We start from the raw sequence: 22,491 nt of genomic DNA on the forward strand, positions 1-22,491 counted from the left end.
AACAGAAGTAAGGAAATGAAAGACCTTTGTAATGAAAACTTTAAACTTTGAAAAAAGACACAAAGAAACTAGAAAATGAAAAGACATCCCATGCTCATGGATTGTTAGAATCAACAATATGAAAATTTTGTTTATAGATTCAATGCAATCCCAATTAAAATTCCCATTTCACTCTGACAGAAATGAAAACCACTGTCTTAAATTCATATAAAACCAAAAAAAAAAAAAAAAAAAAAAAAGACCCAGGACAGAAAACACAATCCTAAGCAAAAAGAATAATACGGGGGAATTACAATTTGTTAGAATGGGCAGAGTTAAGCATTGTGAAATACTATCTGTAATGTGAGAAAATTTAACCCCTATTAATTGATGACAATACAATCATGCTTGTTAATTGCATAAAAAATAATTTCAACAATTATTATACATGTGGAATGACAAACAATAATATCTACTTTAGGAGTATATGAATCTATTTTATTACTATCCATACATCTGGACAGTATCTGCTATGTTTAACACAGGCAAACACAATTTTGTTTTCTCCATAAAGCACTTAGGACATATGTCAGATTCATGTTGTTTAAAAATGCAAAGCCAATGCAATATAGCTTAACTCCTCTGTGTGTCTCAATAACCACAACTAATCACACACACAAATCACACACACAAATCACACACACACACACACACACACACATACACACACTACAACACAGTCTTGCTTCTTATTACAATTTAGTATTGTACTTATTATATAGGCTAAGGTAGAATTCATAAACCTCTTGCCTCAGTGTAGTGACTGTGAGAGTATTGCACATGTCTTCTAATATACAATCTGTGAATTTAACTGCTGGGTTATCTTTTATACTTGAATCTCTGAGTTCCCATGCACATATACATACATATACACATACATACACACAAAAACTAGTATACACATGGTGAATTAGCACATGTGGTCTTCAATTATAAATTTTTTAGCTGGATGATATAAGTTAGACCCTGCTGTGATTTAGGTTCTGAATGTTCTCCTAATGTTTTCCACCGTCTCCAGCCACAATGCTTTGTGGCTGTGTTGGAATCTTTAAGAGTGGGGTCTACTAGGAGGAAGTTTGATTTTGGGGGGCATGCAATCCCTTTAAAAGAGATTTGTAATCCTAGATTTTCCTACATCTTGCTTTGATTTTCTGCACCATACCAGGACCAAAGCCACAGGATAAGCCACTATAGATGATAACCTCTGAGACTGTATGACAAGCAAACCCCTCCTCTTCTTAAACTGATTATTTCAAGAATTTAGTCATAGCAAAATAAAGCTGGTTAACCTAACCTCTAGACAAACCATTAGATACATGCTACAGACTGTAAATCAAATTGCGAGTAATACCTTTCAATGTTTTTCTTTAAATGACATACAAATAGTGCAAAGTTTTTGTTCTTTCCCTAGAATAAACACGTGCAACTCCCTCAAGCAGATAACATCCCACTGACATTTCTTCTGTCCACAATGGTCTGCCTACTCAATTAAACTTCTGTTAATTTAATTAATTAAAAATTAATTTATTTTCCTTTAGCTTGGATTATAAAATTTTGACTGTAGAAAAAGATCTCTATAGAGATTTGAATGGTTTATGTTTCCAAAATAGTAGTAAGCAGAACTTTATGAACAAGCCTTAAAATACACAAAACAAGCTTGGAATTTCTGATTTTCTCAATTGATGTAATTTCCAGGGATTCCTTAAAATTATAGAAGTCTACTACTATGTATGTAAAAAAATAGACACTGGTCCATATTAAATTATGTACCTTGTAACATAGAGTAGAGGGCTATCGAAACAAATTAGATTAAGCTTGTTCAAATGAGCTAACCACTTGGCTACAGAATCAGCAATATTGTCATCTTTCCTTCTTAGGCTTGTGCATTTCCAAACTGGACATTGTAACAGTACTTGGCCAGCATGACTTGGTCACATTATGAAAACTGACACTGACAGTTAAATGAAGATGAAAGCTCATTTAAACAAATTGACCCAAATTACCCAACTGTCCTACAACAAAATGTTATGAACCTATAACCTTAGACTACTTAATTCAAAACAGCCAAGAGTCATCTTAAAATAAAGTTTTGATTGTCTTTCCAGATTTCAACATGGATTTGAATCCAGATACATCTGTGAGGCACTGGGTGAGATATTTTGCTTCCTTTACTTCTTGGCTCATTCGTTATAACATAGAGATAATTAAATTGGAGACTTCAGAAATGTGCTGTAAACAGTCAATACAGCTTTTATACAATGAGCTTCAGACATGTGATACATCATCAAAAATAAAGCTTAAGGACACTAGAGAGAGATGGTTCAGCAATTAGAGTACTTCGCTGCTATTTCAAAGGACCTAAGTTGGTTTCCTGGCACTCACATATGGAGAATTACTACCAAATCTAACTCCATCTCTAGGTATATCCAATGTCCTCTTCTGGCATTCTGTGGTACCAACACACATGTGGTGCATGTATAATTAAGACAGAAAATACACAGGATACAACAAAATACATAAAATGCAACACACATAAGTAAAAAGTACAATAGAGTATGTATATATATATATTAGGATTTCTTATGCTGAAATGAAACACTATGAACAAAAACTAATTTTTCATCTTTTTTTAATTTTATCTTTTTCTTTTAGTTACATTTTGTTAGCTCTGTGTCCCAGCTGAATCCCGCTCCCTCATTCCCTCCCCAACCCCACACTCCCTCCCTGGTCTCCTCCCTGCCCCTTTCCAAGTCCACTGATAGGGGAGGACCTCCTCCCCCTTCATTTGACTCTGTTTCATGAGGTATCTTCAGGGCTGGCTGCAAAGTCCTCCTCTGTGGCCTAACAGGACTGCTCCTCCCCCCGGGGGGGGGCTGTTGAGGAGGTCAAAGAACCTGCCCTTGAGATCCTGTTAGAAATAGTCCTTGTTCCCCTTACTTTGAAAAACTACTTGGTTACTGAGCTACCACGGGCCACATCCGAGCAGAAGTTCTAGGTTCTATCCATAGATGGTCCTTGGTTGAATGTCAGTCTCAGAAAAGACCCAGTGCCCGGATATATTTGGTCCTTGTAGAGCTCCTATCCTTTCCATATCATACTAACTCCCCTTCTTTCATATGATTCCCTGCACTCTGCCGAGGGTTTGGTTATGAGTCTTAGTGTCTGCTTTGAAACACTGCTAGGTAGAGTCTTTCAGATGCCTTTTGTGGTAGACTCCTGCACATCCCATTTGTCTTTCTAAATAAGGATTGATCATCTTCACCTGTGTCCACTTTCTTGATTATCTTCTTTAGGTGTGTAGATTTCATTATGTTTATCATATCTTGTAGGTCTATATAAGTGAGTATATACCATGTTTGTCTTTCTCCTTCTGGGATACTTCACTCAGAATGATCTTTTCTAGATCCCACCATTTGCCTGCAAATTTCATGATTTCCTCCTTTTTGATTGCTGAGTAGTATTCCGTTATGTAAAAATACCACAATTTCTGTATCCATTCCTCAGTTGATGGACATCTGGGTGTAGTATCTGTTCTTATCAGTCTAATTTTTCATCTTACACTTCCACAATGCTATTCGATATACCAAAGGAAGTCAGGACAGGAACTCAAGCAGGGCAAGATCCTAGAGGACCTGATGCAGAAGCCATAGAAGGGTACTGCTTACTGCTTCTCATGGCTTGCTTAACCTGCTTTCTTGTAAAACCCAGGACCGGGGCGGGTGGGGGGGGAGCCAAGATGGCGGCGCCTGGAGAGCACTCTGTCTGAGAAGCAGGACAGCACTCTCCATGCAGCGACCAGGAGACTGAACTCTGGGCCCTGAAACCACAGCGGTCATGTTTCCCAGGTGAGGGGAGGCTCCCACGGCTGAGGTCAGGTCCACTCTCAGTTGCCCAGCCAGAACCCAGAAGAGATCCCGGGTGGCGCGGGCTTTGTGTCTCCAGGCTGGTGTCTTAAGCCTGTGTGTCCCCATCCCTTTCCCAGGCTGATCCATGGGCACAAGGGTGCCTGAGGCTGGGAGTCCCAGTCGCGGGGGGACCCCACGGGGAAGCAAGGTTGCCAGTCTGATCACAGGTCACCCAGTCCTTCCCCGGAAGGTCTCTGGCATGGTGGTTGCACTCGGCCATCACAGCTGAGCTCCTGCCGCGCTTGGAGAACTGCGCTCTCAGCTCAGCGGTACAGACAAGCTGCGCGCCCCAGTACAACAGGGACTGGGAACACCAGTCTGGAGAGGACCCCACAGAGAAGGAAGAAACCGTGCTGCTGGGGTCACCTAGGGAAAGTCTAGCAGACTGCAGATCGCAAACAGGCAAGTGCGCCCAGCCATCACAGATCTGGGCCCAAACAGGAAGCACAGAGTGATTGGAAACTAAGCTCCCCCAGACTAGCAGGTGGGTGCACGCTCCGCCAGCCCAGAGGCCTGCTTTGTACCAACTACTCCTTACAGACAGAACTGTGTGTCCCAAGACACCAGAGCAGTACTCACCCACCACAGATTACCTCTTGGGTTCTGAGGCACAGAGCCCCAAACTCAGACCTACAAAAGACCGGGAACCCTGAGATCAACCCCCAGATACTGCTCCAAGAGGCAACCAGTTATCCCTAACAAAACCGACCAAACCACGGGACACACAGGTTACAGCAGCTGATCACTAAATTTATAGCAAAAAACCCAGAAGGAGGGCAGCTGTCTCCAGGACTTCTCCCTGTGAGAGGAGAGCCCTCTTGACTAATCAGGACCACAGTTACCACCCACGTCTCTATGCCTGAGGTGAGCTGTAGCAACTCCTGAAAAACACCAGACATCCAGGGACTATACCCAAAAAGCTGGGAAGGCTTCCTTCAGGAAAAACCATCTTCCTGCCAAAGGGATTCTCTCCACTACAAGAATCCAGGAACAACCAGAAACTAAATTCAAACAACTAAGATAGCCCAATGGGTAGAGGACAGCGTAAAAGTTCAACCAACAAAAGCCAGAGAATTATGGCATCTCCAGAACCCAGTTATCCAGGGGCAAATAGCCCTAGACACCCCAGCATAAATGAAATTCAAGGAGACGACCAACATCCATGCTCACGAAGATGATAACAGAGGAAAAAAATAAAATACAAAAAGAAATAGAAGAAGCTGCAGCCAAACAGTTTGTGGCCTTTAGAGAGGAAATGCTTAAATCACTGAATGAAATAAAAGAAACAGAGGATTGTTCAAACAAACAGCTGAAGGAATTGACTGAAAACATGAAAATACAGTCAGACAGGGGAAGGAAACCAACAAAATAGCTCAAGACCTGAAGATAGAATTGGAAAAATTAAAAAAAAAACACACAAATGGAAGAAATTGTGGAGAGAAAGAACTTAGGGAAGAAAGCAGGAACTACAGAGGTTAGCATAACCAATAGGCTACAAGAAATGGAAGAAAGAATCTCAGGTGTGGAAGATATAATGGAAGAAACAGATGTATCTGTCAAAGAAAATTTTAAATCTAAAAAATTCCTGAAACAGACCGTCCAAGAAATTCAAGACAACATAAAAAGACAAAACCTAAGAATAATAGGAATAGAGGAAAAAGAAGATTCCCTGCACCAAGGGCCAGAAAATATTTTCAACAAAATCATTGAAGAAAATTTCCCCAACTTAAAGGAGAGGCCAATAAGAATACAAGAGGCCTATAGAACACCCAATAAATTAGACCAGAAAAGAAAATCCTCCCACCACATAATAATCAAAAGCGTAAGTATACAGAACAAAGAAAAAATACTAAAAGCTGCAAGAGAAAAAGGACAAGTAACATATAATGACAAACCCATTAGAATTACACCTGACTTTTCAACAGAGACTATGAAAGCCAGAAGGGCCTGGACGGATATCATGCAGACCCTAAGAGAACACAGATGTTAGCCCAGGCTACTATACCCTGCAAAACTCTCAGTCCTCATAGACAGAGAAAACAAGATATTCAATGACAAAAACAAATTTCAACAATACCTGCATACAAATCCAGCATTACAGAAGACACTGGAAGGGAAAATACAACCCAAGAAAACTAGCTACATTCAAGAAAACACAGGAAATAAATAACCCCACTACAGTAAAACAAAAAGCAACCAAGCACACAACCGTATGACCACAGCCAACATCAAATTCAAAGGATCTAACAACCACTGCTCATTAATCTCTCTCAATATCAATGGACTTAATTCTCCAATAAAAAGACACAGACTAACAGAATGGATGTGTAAACAAAACCCAGCAATCTGTTGTATACAAGAAACACACCTAAGTCACAAAGATAGACATTACCTGAGGGTAAAGGGATGGAAGACGGCTTTTCAAGCAAATGGATGCAAGAAGCAAGCAGGAGTAGCCATTCTAATAGCTGATAAAATAAACTTTCAACCAAAATTAATAAAAAGAGATGGGGAAGGACACTTCATACTCATCAAGGGAAAATTGCATCAGGAAGACATCACAATCCTGAACATCTATGCCCCAAATACAAGAGCACCCACATTTGTAAAAGAAACATTGATAAAATTTAAACCACATATAGATCCCCACACATTAATAGTGGGAGACTTCAACACCCCACTCTCAACAAAGGACAGGTCAACAAAACAGAAATTAAACAAAGAAACACTATCTCTTACAGAGGTCATGAATCAAATGGACCTCACAGACATTTACAGAACCTTACACCCAAACACAAAAGAATTTACCTTCTTCTCAGCACCTCATGGAACCTTCTCCAAAATAGACCACATAGTTGGTAACAAAACAAGCCTCAACAGATACAAGAAGATTGAAATAATCCCTTCTATCCTGTCTGATCACTATGGAATAAAGCTGGACCTCAGTAACAACAGAAATAGCAAAAAGCCTACACACACATGGAAACTGAACAACTTGCTGCTAAATGACAGCTGGGTCAGGGAAGAAATAAAGAAAGAAATTAAAATCTTCCTAGAACTCAAGGAAAAGGAAGACACAACATACCCAAACTTGTGGGACACAATGAAGGCAGTGCTAAGAGGAAAGTTCATAGCACTAAGTGCCTTCAAGAAGAAATTTGAGACAGCACATTCAAGCAACTTAATGGCTCACTTAAAAACCCTAGAAAAAGCAGAAGCAGACACACCAAGAAGGAGCAGATGGCTGGAAATAATCAAACTCAGGGCTGAAATCAATCAATTAGAGACAAATAAAACAATTCAAAGAATCAATAAAACCAAGAGCTGGTTCTTTGAGAAAATCAACAAGATAGATAAACCCTTTGCCAAGCTAACTAAAAGGCAGCGAGACACCATCCAAATCAACAAAATCAGAAATGAAAAGGGGGACATAACTACAGACACTGAGGAAATCCAAGCAATCATTAGGACTTACTTCAAAAGTCTATACGCAACAAAATTGGAAAATTTAAATGAAATGGACAATTTTCTTGATCAATTCCACTTACCAAAGCTAAATCAGGACCAGGTAAATCAATTAAATAGTCCCAAGGAAATAGAAGCAGTCCTGAAAAGTCTCCCATCCAAAAAAAAAGCCCAGGACCTGATGGTTTCAGCACAAAATTCTACCAGACATTCAAAAAAGAGCTAACTCCAATTCTCTTCAAACTATTCCACAAAATCGAAACAGAAGGAACATTACCAAACTGATTCTATGAAGCCACATTCACCTTGGTACCTAAACCTCACAAAGACCCAACAAAAAAAGAGAACTTCAGGCCAATCTCCCTTATGAACATTGATGCAAAAATACTCAACAAAATACTCCCAAACTGAATATAAGAACACATCAAAGATATCATCCACCATGACCAAGTAGGCTTCATCCCAGGTATGCAGGGGTGGTTAAATAAAGGGAAATCCATCAATGTGATCCACCATATTAACAAATTGAAAGAAAAAAAATCTCCCTAGATGCTGAAAAAGCATTTGACAAAATCCAACATCCATTCATGTTTAAAGTATTGGAGAGATCAGGGATACAAGGCACATATGTAAACATAGTAAAGGCAATATACAGCAAACCTATAGCCAACATCAAACTGAACAGAGAGAAACTTAAAACAATCCCACTGAAATCAGGGACAAAACAAGGCTGCCCACTCTCTCCATATCTCTTCAACATAGTTCTGGAAGTCCTTGCTAGAGCAATAACACAGTTGAAGGAGATCAAGGGGATACAAATTGGAAAGGAAGAAGTCAAATTATCACCATTTGCAGATGATATAATAGTATATGTGAGTGACCCCAAAAACTCTACCAGGGAACTCCTACAGCTGATAAACACCTTCAGGAAAGTGGCCTGATACAAAATTAACTCCAAAAAATCAGTAGCCCTCCTGTATACAAAAGACAAAAGGGCTGAGAAAGAAATTAGGGAAACAACACCCTTCACAATAGCCACAAATGACATAAGGTACCTCGGAGTAACCCTAACCAAGGAAGTCAAAGACTTGTATGAAAAAAATTTCAAATCTCTGAAGAAAGAATTAGAAGAAGATATGAGAAGATGGAAAGATCTCCCATGCTCATGGCTTGGCAGGATTAACATAGTAAAAATGGCCACCTTACCAAAAGCAATCTACAGATTCAATGAAATTCCCATCAAATTACCAACACAATTCTTTACAGACCTGGAAAGAAAAATTCTCAACTTCATATGGAATAACAAGAAACCCAGAATTGCTAAAACAATCCTCTACAATAAAAGATCTTCTGGAGGTATCTCCATCCCTGATCTTAAGATGTACTATAGAGCAACAGTTTTAAAAACTGCAAGGTACTGGCATAGAAACAGAATAGTGGATCAATGGAACCGAACAGAGGACCCAGAAATAAACCCACACACTTATGGACACATGATCTTTGACAAAGGCGCCAAAACCATACAATGGAAAAAAGATAGCATCTTCAACAAATGGTGCTCGTCCAACTGGAGGTCTACATGTAGAAAAATGAAAATAGATCCATACTTATCACCCTGCACAAAACTGAAGTCCAAGTGGATCAAAGACCTCAACATAAAACCAGACACATTAAATCGGCTTGAAAAAAAAGTGGGGAATACCCTAGAACTCAGTGGTACAGGAGAAAACTTCCTGAACCGAATACCAACAGCACAGGCTCTAAGAGCAACAATCAATAAATGGGACCTCATGAAACTGAAAAGCTTCTGCAAAGCAAAGGACACCATCATCAAAACAAAGCAACAGCCTACAGATTGGGAAAGAATCTTCACCAACCCTTTATCTGATAGAGAACTCATATCCAGTATATATAAAGAACTAAAGAAGCTGAAAAGCAGCAAACCAAGTAATCCACTTAAAAAATGGGGAACAGAGCTAAACAGAGAATTCTCTGTAGAGGAATATCGAATGGCAGAGAAGTATTTAAAGAAATGCTCAACCTCATTAGCCTTTAGGGAAATGCAAATCAAAACAACCCTGAGATTTCACCTTACACCCATCAGAATGGCCAAGATCAAAAACTCAAGAGACAACACATGCTGGAGAAGTTGTGGAGAAAGAGGAACCCTTCTCCACTGCTGGTGGGAATGTAAACTTGTACAACCACTCTGGAAATCAATCTGGCACTTTCTCAGACAACTAGGAATAGTGCTTCCTCAAGATCCAGCCATACCACTCCTGGGCATATATCCAAAAGAGACTCAAATACACAAAAAGGACATTTGCTCAACCATGTTTGTAGCAGTTTTATAGCCAGAAGCTGGAAACAACCCAGATGCCCCTCAACTGAAGAATGGATGCAGAAATTGTGGTACATCTACACAATGGAATATTATTCAGCAATGAAAGATAAGGAAATCATGAAATTTGCAGGTAAATGGTGGGATCTGGAAAGGATCATCCTGAGTGAGTTGTCCCAGAAGCAAAAAGACACACACGGTATATACTGACTCATATAGACATACAACATAGGACAAAACCACTAAAATCTGTGCATCTAAAGAAACTAAGTAAGAGAGAGGACCCTACCTAAAACAATCAATCCCCATCCATAAAGGCAAAGAGTATGGACATCAGTAAAAGAAGAAAATAAGAAACAACCTAGGAACCTACTACAGAGGGCCTCTGAAAGCCTCTGCCCTACAGACTATCAAAGCAGATGCTAAGCCTGATGGGCACCTGTTGGGCAGAGTGAATGGAATTTTACGTAAGAACTGGGAAATAGTAAGAGCTGGAGAGGACAGGGCCTCCACAAAGAGAGCAACAGAACAAGAAAATTTGAACACAGGGAACTTCCCAGAGACTCATATTCCAACCAAGGACTATTCATGGAGATAACCTAGAACCCCTGCACAGATGTAGCCCATGGCAGCTCAGTCTCCAAGTGGGTTACATAGTAATGTGAAGAGGGACTGCCTGTGACATAATCTGACTGGCCTGCTCTTTGATCACCTCCCCCTGGTGGGGAGCAGCCTCACCAGGCCATAGTAGAGGACAATGCAGCCACTTTTGATGTGAACTGATAGACTAAGATCAGAAAGGAAAGGAGAACCTCCCCTATCAGTGGACTTGGGGAGTGGCATGCATGCAGAGGGAGGAGGGAGGGTGGGATTGGGAGGGGAGGAGGAAGGGGCTTATGGGGGGATGCAGAATGAATAAAGTGTAATTGATGAAAAATTAAAAAAAAAGAAAAAAAAGAAAAGATAATTTAAGAACCTTAAATGACTTTCAAAAGTGGAGGAAAACATGGAGTTAGTCAATTGGCATGGAGCACGTCTCGCCCCTGGGGGCAATGGTCTCCTGAACCTACTCAGACCTCAGACACCACCACTGCTAGTTCTAGAACTGATGCAGGATGTTCCAACGAGGGGGTTAAGGCTTCTCATAATATTTCCTATAAGTTCACACCTGTTTGTTTATAACCCCCCATTTTTATTCATTGTTAGCCAGATAGAGCCAAGTAATTGTGGTAATGATACTTGCTTTTTTGCCCAATGCCAGAATGTTAGTGAATTTAGGTATGCCCTGGTTACTCGCATGCCTTGCTGGGTGCCTGTGCCCGTTGATGCCCCTCACGCTATGACTCTCTTCAGACAGAAAAGGGATCTTGGAATTACAGCCACCATTGTTACTGCCATCTCATTGGCAGCTGTTGGAGCTACCACCGTGGCATTAGCTATGAGTCATACTATGCAGACTGCTCAGACCCTAAATAATCTTTTAGCCAATGTAGCTCATGCTTTAGATGTACAAAAAGGAATTAATGCTCAACTAAAAGGAGACTTGATGGTGTTCAATCAGAGGATTGACCTTGTGCAGGAGCAAATTGATACCCTATGGCAAATCGCTCAACTTGGCTGTCAATGGAAGTATGCTGGACTTTGTGTCACTAGCATACAATATGAGAATTTTTCCCGTGCTGCAAATCTGTCTAAACAATTGTCTAGCTATATTTTAGGTAATTGGACTGAAGAATTCGATACTATGAGGGAGCAGCTGAGAGTGGCCATTGTTACGGCAAATTCTACCAGAGTGGACGCAGGACTAGCCACAGGATTATCACCATGGATTGCTGCATCCATGAATCATCTGAAGGAATGGGCGGGCATGGGAGCGTTAGCAGGCCTTCTGGTGTTGGTCTCCTTGTTTTGCCTGTGGTGTATATGCAAGATTAGAGTCTCACAACAGCGTAATGCAGCCATGACCATTCAGGCCTTTACAGCCATTGAAGCAGGACAGTCTCCCCAAGCATGGTTGGATACCATAAAAAGCTAAAATGTTACAATCAGGATGCGAGGCTAAGCACTGCACTCAGGGTCAGCCGCTTTCGACCCAGAGAAGAGCATGTCTGATTGCATGCGGGTTGATGCCCCAGGTCCTGCCTCTGAGTAAAAGGTATCAGATGGGTCTGATGCTCTTTGGGTGGATGACACCTAAATGAACATTGGTACAAAGTCCCAATTTATTTCTAATATCAGAGATCAGACCTCTACTCTTGCCTGATGCATCTAAAACAAAAAGGAGGAACTGTAGAGAGCTGCTTAATGCCACGCCTTAAAGATGGAGCTGGTTTCCACCTTCCACCTTCCACCTTCCCGATGGTGAGTGCTCTCTGTCACAAACAACTCTATATTTGGCTAAGGCTGAGGATCTGGCTTGCCTCCGTATATGTGGACCTATCTGGATTGCCCACGAGGCACGCTGGGGTTGGCTACCCAGAGGCAATTTTAAGCTGTGGGCTGGCTTTCCCCAGGGTCAGAAGATTGTTCAAGGTTTCTGAATAAACTGCATTGAGAAGAACAAACAAAAAAAAATCAGAAAGAAGGAGAGGAGGACCTCACCTATCAGTGGACTTGGGGAGAGGCATGCATGCAGAAAGGGGGGGAGGGTGAGTGGGAGGGGGAGGGGAGGAGGGAGGGGCTTATGGGGGGATACAAAAGGAATAAAGTGTAATTAATAAAAGTTAAAAAAAAAACCCAGGACCACTAACCCAAGGATGGTACCACCCAAATGGGCTAAGCCCTACCCCACCACTGATCACTGAAATCGTGTCTTACACCTGGATGTCACACAGGCACTTCCTCAACTGAAGTTTCTTCGTCTCTGCTGACTAGCTTGTGTCAAGTTGACACAAAACCAGCCAGTATTTTTAAGCATTAAGGATATATGTAAACAAAACAATGCCTAATTTCTTGGCAAGAGTAAGAACTGAAAAATCTTATAACACTTCAGGATTAGATGCCTGCATTTCTTGCATTCAAGACTGATGTGAAACATTCAGATACAGCAAAGGGAAAATAGAATGTCTAATTCAGTACAACATTAGGCAGTGAGCTTATGATGTCAGACACATGGAAGAGAAGAGTTGGAAAATAGATTAAAATAGATGGCTTTAGATATACTAAGATTGGTTTTATGCAACTCCCTGCCAAAATATCTTGTTATTTTTGTGGACAGTATGGAGAGCAAAGAATTATGAAGTGCTGGTCAGATAGGACATCCACAAGAAAGACATTGTCAGGTAAAATGAATGTTTGAACATCACTTCCAGGCTGTTTTTAGAGCTCAGTTTTTGGTGGAAAGGAAGAGTCAGAATTTGGGCTGGGATTGTCTCTCTAATTATTTAATTGTGAAAGACCTTTGTTAACTTGACTGCCACTACCTTGATCTGTTGTAGGAGGGTATGAAGAAAAAAATGTAAAGACATTTGCTTTGTGTCCATTAAAGCCTCAATATGCTACCAATATTACTTGTTTGACGGTTTGCTCTACTTTATTTCATGATGGGAAGGCCATTTTATAATTTTGTTTTTATTCACCTTGGAAAGCCAGGTAGGTGAATAAAATAATTGAAATGAACAACTAGTCATTTTCTTTCTGTCTCAGGTAGTTGGTATTCTATGATTAGGTGTCCATTTCATCTTCAGAGAATGAATTAAGATGTGTTGTTTATTTTCACTTCCAATTGTGCCTATAAGTGGCAGCTAGTTTCCTGGTGGTTCAGCTTGTGGTGAAAATGAAAATGATAAGATGACCTCTGCAGTGGAATTGCAAACCTCTAAATGGACATCAAGTGTTATGTAGCATGAGTTTTTTTTTTTTCCCCCCCACATGGCTCATTAAATTTTCCCCACAGTCACAGATGTAGGTACTGTCACTGTCTCTACTTCGTAGATGTCTAGGCACACATCTAAGCTGACTGATAAGGGTATAGGTGGAGGAGAAGCCTGGCAAGTCTTGGTCTACATTATGAAATTTACCCTTCAGAGTATAAATGTCAAAATAAAGTATATTTGAAATGATTTTTTAAAGCCTTAGGTTACTCAGGAACCATTCAGAAAGAAAATAAGAACATAACTTGAATGATTAGTTCTGTGGAAAAGAGTGCCCTGGACTCTAAACAGCTTTTCTCTCTCTCTCTCTCTCTCTCTCTCTCTCTCTCTCTCTCTCTGTGTGTGTGTGTGTGTGTATTATTTATATTTTTCAGTGATCTCTGGAGCAAAATGTACTCAGAAAATGGAAAGTGATTGTATACAAATGTCTCATGATTATGACAGCATCATAAGAAAACTATGAAAAAAGACTAAGCATTCATCATGGTATCCAGAAAATGCTGTGTGGGGAGTTGAGTTAAATCTTAATCCATGTAAGTGACATGATGATGACAAAAAAAGAAAAAAGAAAAGCTAAAGGCCTGAGATAAATGTACCACATCTCTCTTGTTTAACTTTCTTCTTCCTTAACTTCCATGTGGTACCTGGATCCATGAAGACCTTTTTCTACTTTTTCTGTATGCACATAACATCTTCTTTTAATTTTATTTTTTTCATAGTTCATTTATTATATATCCTGATTGAAGCCCCTTCCCTCGACTGCTCCCGGTCCTACACACACTCCCTCTTCCTCCATTCCCTTTCCCTAGTTCACTGAGAGGGGAGCGTTCTCTTCTGCCATCTGCCCATAGCTTATCAAGTCTCATCAGGACTGCCTGTATCCTCTTCCTCTGTGGCCTGGTGAGACCGCATCTCCAGGGGCAAGTGGTCAAAGAGCAGGCAATCAAGTTCACGACAGAGGCAGTCCCTGCTCCTTTACTTGGGAACCCACATGGAAACTGAGCTGGCAATCGGTTACATCTAAGCAGGGGGTCTAGGTCCTCTCCATGCATGGTTCTTGGTTGGTGCATCATTGTCTGCAGGATGCCCTAAGTTTTTAGCTTTGGTGGACTCCTTGTGGGCCTCCTGTCCACTCCATATCCTTCTATACCCCTCACCGCTACTTCCATAAGACTACCTGCACTCTACCCAAAGCTGGGCAGTAAGTCTTAGCATCTGCTTTGATCACCAGTTGGGTGGAGCCTTTCAGAGGACCCTCTATAGTAGGCTCCCATCCTGTTTTCCCTCTTCCACAGTTTCTGTTAGGCATTTTGAAAGAGATTTAAGCATCCTCCCTAGGATCCTCCTTGGTGTTTAGCTTCTTTAGGTCTGTAGATTTTAGTATGGCTAGCTTGTGTTATACAACTAATATCTGCTTGTGAGGGACAAAGCAAAGCCTCTTCTATTGCTGGTGGGTGTGCAAAGTTGTACAACCAATTTGGAAATCAGTCTGTCTCTTTCTCAAAAAATTGGGACTAGCACTACCAGCTATACCACTCCTGAGTATATACCCCAAAAGATACTGTATCATTCAACAAGGAGATTTGCTCAACTATGTTCATAGCAGCTTTATGTGTAATAGCCAAAATCTGGAAACAACCTAGATGTCCCTCAATGGAGAAATAGATGCAGAAATTGTGGCATAGTTACACAATGGAATACTATTCAGTTATTAAAAACAAGTAAATAAGATCTTTTCTTTTTAAAGTTATAAGAAACATTAACCCATAAAATTAGAGAAACAGTTGATATAGTTTTAATATTTTCTTTAAGCTAAAAAAAGTAATTTTAGGTGCTTATAACTTTATCAATATGAGCAAGTATATGCAAAAATAATTTAATCTCTTGAGTTTATTTTGGAATTTATTACCTGTTTACCAATTGGCAGTAATTACATGCTTATCTGACAGATCAAAAGAACATGGAAGTCCTTTAATTTATTTGCTAATCTGTTTCCTCACTTTATTCCCTCATTAATAATAAATAACTTCCCAACTTTCACAAGAACCAAAATAAAATATGTAGGAGAGAATACTGCCAAGGACTAATGTTTCATATCAGCAGATACTAACTCAATCGCCATTTAAATCTATAGACATATGCTTTTCTGATTCAAAATTTTAACCCATTGTTATTTTGTTTTTATATTGGTGCCTAACATAGACACAGATGAAAAATGAATATCTCAGTGATAGATTATTTCCTAGTTGTTTTGAATAGGTTGTAATATAATATACAAAATCAACATCTACATTAAAGAATTACTGTTAATATATTTTATGGCTATGTCAACGAGCTAGATGAAATACCAGCATGCTCTCTTTCTCCCTTCTACCCTGAAGAGTATTTATTGAGTGTCAGCTAATTATTAGGCACTCTACATAGATATAGTGAACATTTAGAGCAACATCGAAATCTCCTCGGATTTTGGCCATAGGTAGTGAAGTCGACTTTTCTTAAAATGGTGAATTGAGACCATCATGTCCAACATACAGTGGCCACATGGTTTTCTTACAACATGTATTTCGTTGAGTCCACTAACTATCAAAGAAGCGCGGTTTAGTATGTTCAGTCAACTCACCATACACGAGTCCTGTAGAATGTTTCAGAAACAGTTCCTGGCCTCAGAGTGTTGAACACCTAGCCATAAACACAGAAAACAACCACTGTTAAAACTTTTTTCATTAAATCACTTTTAATATATTTTTTTCTTCTTTTGAGCAAGGATTAAGACAGAAATGGAAAAGCAAGACAGTTAATAAGTTGATAACAATTTTAAAAAGCACAATTTTTGAAAGAGCAACATGGAAATCTGTGATCTTTTCCATAGACTTCAAAGTCATGAAATTTACTCTTCTTAAAATGTTGAATATACACCATCATGTGCAACATGGTTACATGGTTTGCTTACAACATTAACTTCAAGTCCACTAATTATTTTGGCTTGTTGTTTTGTAAGATTGCTTCTGTTTCAAAATATCCATCTTTTATTCTTTATAGAACATGTACTCCAATGCTGTTAAGAAGTCACTTGCAAAAAACTAATAGAAACCATTGTCTTTTGTACAATTTCCTGGTCTAATAAGTAGTAAAGAATTCCAAATCTTACAGTATTCCATCTGTGTAAAACCACTTTATTAATATTTAAAAAGCCATCCCTCTGAGGTTCAGGAAAAGTCATTGTCTTAATTCCCAACATTATCCTTAAGTAGACTTAAAGTAGAATCTATCGATTCTTATTAATTTTGTTTTCAAAGGGATTCCTTCTCTCTTTAAGCACCTTCTTTACTCTTTTAAGATGTTTAACACTTGTTTCCTTTTTAGTTCCCAGGCAGTTGTCCTTTCATGCAGAGAGCTTCCATCTTATCATCTTACCTTCATGTTTCCACAAAATGACTCAGGCTTCTGCCTGTCACATGGCAGGCTGGCTCTTTATCAGATTGCCTCCTCTTTTCTGCATTCTGTCTATAGCTCTGCTATGTTTTGTATTCAGGTGCTATTATGTGGTTGTGCACTTCATGGTGTAGTATATTCTTTTAAGCATCCCATATATGAGCACTCATTCTGAGATCCCCATCCACATGTCAGCTTCCTGAGAACCCAGAGGAGAAAAAAATCTAAAAGACCCAGTGGATGATATTTTAGCCATCAGTTTTCAAGATCTCTGTCATTTTCACTGTGAGGTCCACTAGAGTTTTATGTTGTTAAGAAGGAACCAAATGGTAGCCATTTTGAGTAAAACTTTCAGTTTAAATAGGGGTCAAATAAAGTTTAAGTTTCCAAGACTTCCCTGGGTAACTAACATTCTGCTTGGCAGAGAGAGACATGTATGTGGGTAACTGATATCCTGGTTGGCAAGTAGAGAGATGAATACTAGGCAAATTGCCCTGCCACAGTTGAATAATCTAACCAATGAAAACAGAATAAGTGTACCATATAGGAAAATGTCCCTGGGAAAGACCTCTATCCCTGAACCCTGATTGGTAGAAAAATGTAACTGTACCATGGCACAGATGTTTGTGGTTTTCAGGCTTAAATGTTCTCTGTAACTTTCTGGCTCAGTGTTGCAGTTCTGCTCCTGAATGTGTTCTTCGTGTCTGATAGATCAGTAGCAGCTTGATTACAATAAATTTTCCTTTTCTGCATTGACTGCTGTTTGAGTACTGTTTTATCTAAGTATACCTCAGAACAATGCAAATGAGGACTATATTTCTGCTCTTTCAACCAAGGTATTGGGTGTTTGTTACAGCATTCAGCCTAATTACAAAAAGTGGTTGGTTTGGTGTTACCTGTTGGAATATAGTCTATGGTACTCACCATCATAACTGTTTTTTTTTTCTCATCCTAGGTTATATCTGACCCTTTGACACAGTAATGTTATATTGTGACACTCTCAATTGTTTCAATAACTTGTGAATTTTATATCTTAAAATATGTCATGAAATTTTCATAAGTAATATTGTTCTAGAAATAATTAATTCTCCTGGAAACAGGAAGAGTTTCTTTTGGTACCAGCATCAAGATACCTCTGGTTATATGCTTAAAGAAAAGAACTGATTTTGTCAAAGCAAATCGCAGCTTCAGACAAGGTCTTTCAAAGCTGTGATTGATTGTAAGCTTCTGTTTGCAGGCTGTGTGCTAGATAGTGACAGTATTGCAAGGCACATTCAGACGTAGAGCCCTAAAAAACTCCTGGATGCAGTGTGATTTCAAATGACCTCAAACCCCTACTGGGGATTTAGTGCCAACAGAGAGAAAAATAAAAGGTAATTTTCTTTCTTTTTCAAAACAATAACCAATCATAGAACTCAAGACCTTCTGCTCTCCACATATTACAATGAAATAGCTTTTAAAGTTTAGATAAAAATACACATCTGACTAACATCAACACTCATTCAAAAAGTTGCCATGTATTTCTGCCTGACAATCTTTCACCCACTTCCTCTTATAGTCAAAAACTACTCCATCCCTGACTTCTAGTATCTACCTGTTTGAGGCCACTTTGGAAAATCTTGGTATAAATCGTACTTGCCAGTTTCTACATTGTCTTCAACTTCCTGCTTATATTTTTTGTTTGGTAAAATAATTTTGAAGACATGCTTTCTTTTATCAGCTGCGTATAAGTGAGGAAAATCTAGGGGAACTGGCCAGCGCTCTCTGTTTCCTTTATTAAAAATGAATATGAGGCTTTGGAATCCAAATGTGCAGCTGCCCTTTTTTTCAAATAAAATTATATCCACTCACATATACTTCATTTATAGATAGTATCTACACATGTCCACAGGGTACATAGTGAGATTTTGACGTATCTATATAATATGTAATATTCAGACCATGGTAGTTGTATCCATCACCTTTGATTTTTTTTCTTTCTTTTCTTTTTTTTTTTTTTTTTTTTTTGACACTCTGTTGGGAACATTCAAATTCTGTCCATCAGACATTTTGAAATGTTCATTGATTATTGTCAGTCACCATTGTCCCTATAAGCCGTGGGATTCTGGCAGTAAACCCAGCTAGCCGGCAGCTGCGCCCTGTGCATTCAGCTACCCTTCTACTCTCCTATTCCCAAACATCCTCCTGACTCGGAATATCAAGCCCTCAAGCTGTGCTGCACAGCTTTGAATAGAGGCTCCAAGCTGGAGTTCATGGGGTTGTAACCTGCCTATATTGCAGTTCTATCACTTTAATATGTAATTTGCCTTGGAGAAGCATCTTTCTTTTTAGTGATATTTATATGTAGATTCAGCTTACCAGGTGGAGCCACTCCTTACAGTTATTATAGAAGAGAACTATTTTGCTTCTTAAACCACCATAAGCCATCCTGGATTTTAGTCTCTGGGTGACTGTCATGATAGCATATACTTAGGGGATACTGTGGTAATACAACCCATGTGATACTTGCAGTAGTCAAATCTGAGTGATTACTGTTTTTGTGGGTTTGTTTTCAAATTCATTTTTTATTCTGGTCATTTATAAAACATGCAATTATTGTAAGCTATGGTCACCCTGTTGTCAACAGCATGATTTAGCCCTCCTGAGATTATTTTAGCCTTTGCTATTTTATTTATGAAGGTCAAGCCTGATGGTCTGTGTGGTTATTTTAAGAAGCAAATAAAAAAGTGGTAAAGCATATCTTTGTGTATGTGGAGAGGGACTGTATGTGTGTGTGCGCCTGTTCCTATGTGTGTATGTGTGTGCACATGTATGATGTGCTTGTATAATATTTTCAATGTATATATGGTGTAGCTGACTGACGAATGGACGTAGTGTTCGTATGATGTTGTGTTCAAGTGTGCAGGTTGTGTATATGGTGTGTGTAAATGTGTATATGTACATTTCCAAAGAGAATTAACTAATCATAGATCTATCCTGAATAAATATAATGTAATGCCTTAGGTAGAATTTATGTAGAATCAAAAATAAAAAAATCCATGAATTGTAGGCATGTTTTATTCTGCTTCCTGGTGGCCGTGTACCAACATCCTCTGTCCTTATATTCAGCCATCAGAATGTACAATCTTACTAGATGCCCAGAAATATGGAACCAAGTAACCATAAAGCTTGAGACAAAATCCATAATTTCTCCCTGCTGTTTCTAAGTATTGTTCACAGTGTGGACAAAATTAGAAAATTAACCAAGTTCCACTTTATATTTTTCCTGACTGTTTAATCATGACTCTGGTCACCTGACTGTCCTAACCATAATTCTGGTTACTTGACTGTTCTGACCATCATTTCAGTCACCTAATTATCATGCCCATTGTTCTGCTCACCTGACTCTTCTGACTATGGTTCTGGTCATATCTATGAAATCACTATTTTAAGAGCAAAAATCAGTTCAGTGTCTTGTTTGTCTGCTAGAAGAGAGACAAAGGTATTTTTTCACAGTATCCAGGAACATAAAATGTCTGATTTCTCTAAATTCATGCTTAATGTTTAGGTCTACTGCTTTTTTTTTCCTGTGAACTAAATGATGGCTTATTAATAATTACCATTTTGTTTTTTTTTCTAAACATTGAATAAAATATGGTACTAAAAATTCTCAACTGCAGAAGACAGTGATTTTTACAGGCAATGATTTACATCAAGTAGGCTTCCTACAGCTGTTTTTAAAACAGTGCAGTGAGAGAATTAAGCCCCAAACATAATAATGCCTTAATGGTAAAGGTTCTTTGATTTCTCTGATGTATGCAAATGTTCTGACTGATAATTGCAACTGAAAGAAACAAAATCTGTCACATTGAAGGGCAGCCTGTCCACTCAGAGGTAAAATCAAACCAGATAATGCATGTAGTATTCAAATGTGTACATAGAAAGTTTAAAGTTTTTACTATACTCTGATTTTAAACTTAAGTCCCCATATCCTCCAAGAAATACGGGTGTCCATATCATAACATTTCATTTAACATATATGTGTCAAAAGACCATTATCATTTTCTTAAATGAAGTAAATCAATTAATTTTGGATTTAAATTTTGATAAGTAAACTGATTTGCATTTATCAGTATAGTTTTATCTATCCTATACTATGTTTTTCTATTACAACCTGAAAATTCCATGCATCATTAGTGATTCATGTCTACTGTATAAAATGTAGTAAATAAATCATTTTACATCTGAAGAAAGGTTCATGAACATAAATACTGATATTTATTTTATATTCTGTTTTCTCCTCTTTCATATGCTAAACAATTACTTCCTGGAGTGTATTTCTATTACCAGCCTTATTTCAAAGTATCAATACCTTTTTTGATTGTGGAAACAGCATGTGATTTTATTTTTTTTTCTTTTTTTATTTTTTTTATCAGTTACATTTTATTAACTCTGTATCCCAGCCATGTCCCGATCCCTCATTCCCTCCCAGTCCCTCCCTCCCTCCCTCATCTCCACCATGCCCCTTTCCAAGTCCACTGATAGGGGGGACCTCCTCCCCATTCATCTGATCCTGTTTTATCAGGTATCTTCAGGACTGGCTGCAAAGCCCTCCTCTGTGGCCTAACAGGACTGCTCCTCCCTTCGGGGGTGGGGAGGTCAAAGAGCCAGTCATTGAGTTCCTGTTAGAAATAGTCCCTGTTCCCAAATTGGTTACTGAGCTACCACAGGCTACATCTGAGTGGAGGTTCTAGGTTATATCCATACATGGTCCTTGGTTGAATGTCAGTCTCAGAAAAGACCCTGTGCCCAGATATATTTGGTCCTTGTGGAGCTCCTATCCTTTCCCCATCAGACTAACTCCCCTTCTTTCTTATGATTCCCTGTACTCTGCCAAAGGTTTGGTCATGAGTCTTTGCTTTGAAAACACTGCTAGTTAGAGTCTTTCAGATGTGCTCAGTAGACTCCTGTCATACGTTCAATGCACATCCCATCTGTCTTTCTAAACGAGGATTGATCATCTTACCCCATGTCCGCTCAATTGATTATCTTTTTTAGGTGTATAGATTTCATTATGTTTATTATATCTTATAGGTCTATATAAGTGAGTATATCCCATGTTTGTCTTTCTCCTTCTGGGATATTTCACTCAGAATGATCTTTTCTAGATCCCACCATTTGCCTGCAAATTTCATGATTTCCTCCTTTTTGATTGCTGAGTAGTATTCCATTGTATAAAAATACCACAATTTCTGTACCCATTCCACCGTTGATGGACATCTGGGTTGTTTCCAGGTTCTGGCTATTACAAATAGAGCTGCTATAAACATGGTTGAGCAAGTGTCCTTTTTGTGTACTTGAACAAACTTTGGGTATATACCTAGCAGTGGTATAGCTGGGTCTGGAGGAAGCACTATTCCTATTTGTCTTAGAAAGCGCCAGATAGCTTTCCAGAGTG

General features: G+C 39.0%; 1 protein-coding gene across 35 annotated transcripts in view; it reads right to left on the reverse strand.

Annotated features, from left to right (window-relative positions):
- Ptprd (protein tyrosine phosphatase receptor type D) overlaps positions 1-22,491 on the reverse strand; it is a 2,581,289-nt gene that overhangs the window by 909,641 nt on the left and 1,649,157 nt on the right. For all 35 annotated transcript variants that reach the window (XM_060365770.1, XM_060365741.1, XM_060365771.1 and 32 more), the window contains exon 9: positions 16,243-16,301. The gene's annotated coding sequence lies outside the window, so the exon portion shown is untranslated. The remainder of the gene's footprint in view (positions 1-16,242; positions 16,302-22,491) is intronic.

Source organism: Meriones unguiculatus, chromosome 12, assembly GCF_030254825.1.
Source record: "Meriones unguiculatus strain TT.TT164.6M chromosome 12, Bangor_MerUng_6.1, whole genome shotgun sequence".
Lineage (NCBI taxonomy): Eukaryota > Metazoa > Chordata > Mammalia > Rodentia > Muridae > Meriones > Meriones unguiculatus.